Raw genomic sequence first — 3,181 nt, forward strand, 5'->3', positions numbered from 1 at the left:
GTAGGATCGTGTCATCTAAGGAACCTCGACTGATTTAATGAGCCATTCGCGGTTTCACCATGGGACAGTGTGAACTTAGACATGCATGGCTTAATCTTTGAGACAAGCATATGACTACTGGCAGGATCAACCAGATAGCTATCGTTTGCGAGACGTTTTTCCACAACACATCGCGGGACGGGAGACAACGCTCTAGCGAGAGAACGGATCCCGGCATTCCCGGATTTTTTCACATCGGACCGCTCACATTTCCCCCTTCACCGTAAACACGGCGTCGCCGGGAAATCTCTCGATTTGCATCGAGCCGACTGCGTTTTGCAGACCCGTCGCCCGTTCCGAGGGCTGGGCCAGTGCGAGACTTTTATCGAGCCACCAATACTGCTTGGTTGCGTTAGCACTGCGCGTCGCCGCTGGCTTCACGCTACGGACACGTACTTTTACCTTCACTGGCGCGACCTGCGCGCCGAGCCCGCATTTTACCGGGAAGCTAGTCGGGAGACTGAGCCACGCACGGTCAGATCGGGCACATGTCGCTGGCTGCGAGGGAGCGCGGATCCTAGCGTCACATAGAGGCTTCACCGACACTCACCTCCACAATAGTAGATACAGACCGTTTTAACCGCCGTATTTCTGCCCATACCTCTAGTGTTAAACCGAAAAATCGGGTACATAGTCTCGGGGAGGACCGGGGGTGCCGCCCCATGAGGGGAGCCCGCACGGAGGGCGCCGGGGGTGCCGCGACCCGGGGGGCGGCGCGGGGGGTGTCGGGGCGCATCTACGGGGCTCACTCGCGCGGGCGCCACACTTCCGGGGGGCGCCCCAGGTGGGGTGCCAACTTTGGCGCCCCCGACTAAGGGGCCGCCCCCACTGCGGTTACACGCTTTACGACCACCCACCCGCGTTCCCCACCCCAGGGGGCATGCGAATCACCCGCCAGGGGCGTTCTGGGACCGAGGGCGCCGCTCCGGCACAAGGGGGAGCCAAAACGCCCCGAGTTCCCCCGCGGCCACCTCGACACCTGGGCGGGCGGCGAGGGGTGTCCTGCGATCGGGGTGGGGAGCTCTACCAGAATCACCCGCCAAACTTCACCGGGGGCGTCTCCCGGCGCCCCTGCGCTCGGGTGACGAACAGCGCCCCGGGCTATCCCGGGCGCCCTATGGCGTCCACCTTCGATCGGAAGGGTGATCTCGACTCGGGCTGAGGCGGGCCACAACAATCCGCGGTCACATCGGAGCCGTCCAGGCTAACGAGGCCCCGGCTCACGGGTAACCCATGGGGCTGGACCGGGAGTCCGCCGTTAAAGAAGAAAGAAATGTAGTGCAAACCAGAACCAGTTTTTTTTATTTATTTTATAACTCGACTAATAATCGTCACAAAATTATAAACTTGGTACCTACGGATAGCCCTGGGCCCAACCTAATACAGGATGTCCATAACTATGCGCTAATTAAATAATTAATGGGTATTAAGGTCGGTCTTAGTAAATTGCTATATAAAGTCTAAGACCAGAACCAGTATTTTAAATTTATTTTATAACTCGGCTCCTAATTGTCACAAAATTTAAAAATTGGTACCTATGGATAGCCCTCGGCCCTACCTAATACACCGTGTCCATAACAATGTGGTAATTAAATATTTACTGGGCGTTAGGGTCGGTCTTAGTAAATTGCTATATAAAGTCTATATAAAATTTTACGAATTTAAAAAAAAAATTCCTACCGTCAAAAATAGCGACGCCTAGACCACCACACCTGTTCTGACGTTAAATCCTACTTGCACACACGTGTGGGAATAGATTAGATATCATCTAGAGATAGAATTCCTAATTATTTAATTAAAATAGAGACTCTAGATTTAATAGTTGTGTCATAGTTACATTAAGTCGAATTAGCGAAGCGGAGGCGGGAACTAGATTCTAGATCTAACACTTCGATTGCGATGAAAAAAAAATAGCTTTATTTTAAGGCCGACAAGGCAAATACGGTTTAATTAATATTAAAGAAATAAGTCCGAACACCTACCTTAAGCGAATCATCTACACAACACATGACTAGAAATAATACACGTCCACACGAAGAGCGATTGAAACGGTGACTGCAACGGTGAAAACTTGTACGACGGAAACATGGCGCCTAGGTTATGCCTACTTCCGGTCTGATGAAAATTTTTAATTCATTTTAAATTTTGCGCTCTATTTCGTCCGCGCTTGTCCACTTAAACTCTACAGAAAAGATAGTCTATATAAAAATAATTCCTAGAAGACAATTTTATGAGAGATCACCCACATTTATTTACCCTGCCTGTCTACCTTAGGGTTAGAGTTTGAATTTTTCTAGATTCAAGCCAAATATGCCGTGTCGATTAAACGACGACGTACATAACAGAGCGAAGACAATGAATGGTTCCTTAATTAACTATAATTACGGTCCTAATACAACTACAATTCACCATAGTACTAATATGTATGTGTATTGTTGTTTTGGGAGTTCTGTCATTACATTTTAAATTATAAAAAAAACGGGTTTACGATACACTTCATTACGCCGCCGATCGTGGTTTTAGATTTAAATTTGGTCGGATTCGGTTTATTATTAATTTATATAATACTTTATACATACTTTAATTCATTAAATACATTTATCTATGTATTTATTTCATTAGTTAAGTATTTGTTTAACTAAAAAATTATCAATTTAAGGCATAACAATTACAGAAAACGATTGTATTTGAGATAAGTCTTATCGAACCATTTAGTAGCTGGGTCGGTTTATTATTAATTTATCTAATACTTTATACATACTTTCACTCATTAATTACATGTATATATGCATTCATTAAATCATTTAAGTATTTATTTCATCAAAAAGTATCGATTGAAGGCATAACACTGATAGAAAACGATTGTATTTGAGATAAGTCTTATCGAACCATTTAGTAGCTGGTTCGCGGGTCGGTTTTATTCCTTAACTCTAGATTTAAGTCTATCGTGTTTAATTTCAATTTAATTTATCACAACTTTTAGATTTTGTACTAGATTAAGCTACATTGAAGCTTATTTTTCACTATTTAATCAATAGAGGATATTATATAATATTTTTAAGTCTAATATTACGCAGCCGTTTGTTAAATCTAGTTTTACAACGACGACTCGCGCGATTTCGGTTTGGTTTTAAAACTTAAG

General features: G+C 44.9%; 1 non-coding gene across 1 annotated transcript in view; it reads right to left on the reverse strand.

Annotated features, from left to right (window-relative positions):
- The window catches only part of LOC131934461 (small subunit ribosomal RNA), a 1,846-nt gene extending 1,709 nt beyond the window's left edge, over window positions 1-137 (reverse strand). The window contains exon 1 of the ribosomal RNA XR_009385760.1: window positions 1-137. This exon is cut by the window's left edge and continues 1,709 nt beyond it. This is a non-coding gene — a ribosomal RNA (small subunit ribosomal RNA).
- Between the last annotated feature and the right edge of the window lie 3,044 nt (window positions 138-3,181).

Source organism: Physella acuta, unplaced genomic scaffold, assembly GCF_028476545.2.
Source record: "Physella acuta isolate Inbredline_101_S28 unplaced genomic scaffold, ASM2847654v3 ptg002832l, whole genome shotgun sequence".
NCBI classification, from domain to species: domain Eukaryota; kingdom Metazoa; phylum Mollusca; class Gastropoda; family Physidae; genus Physella; species Physella acuta.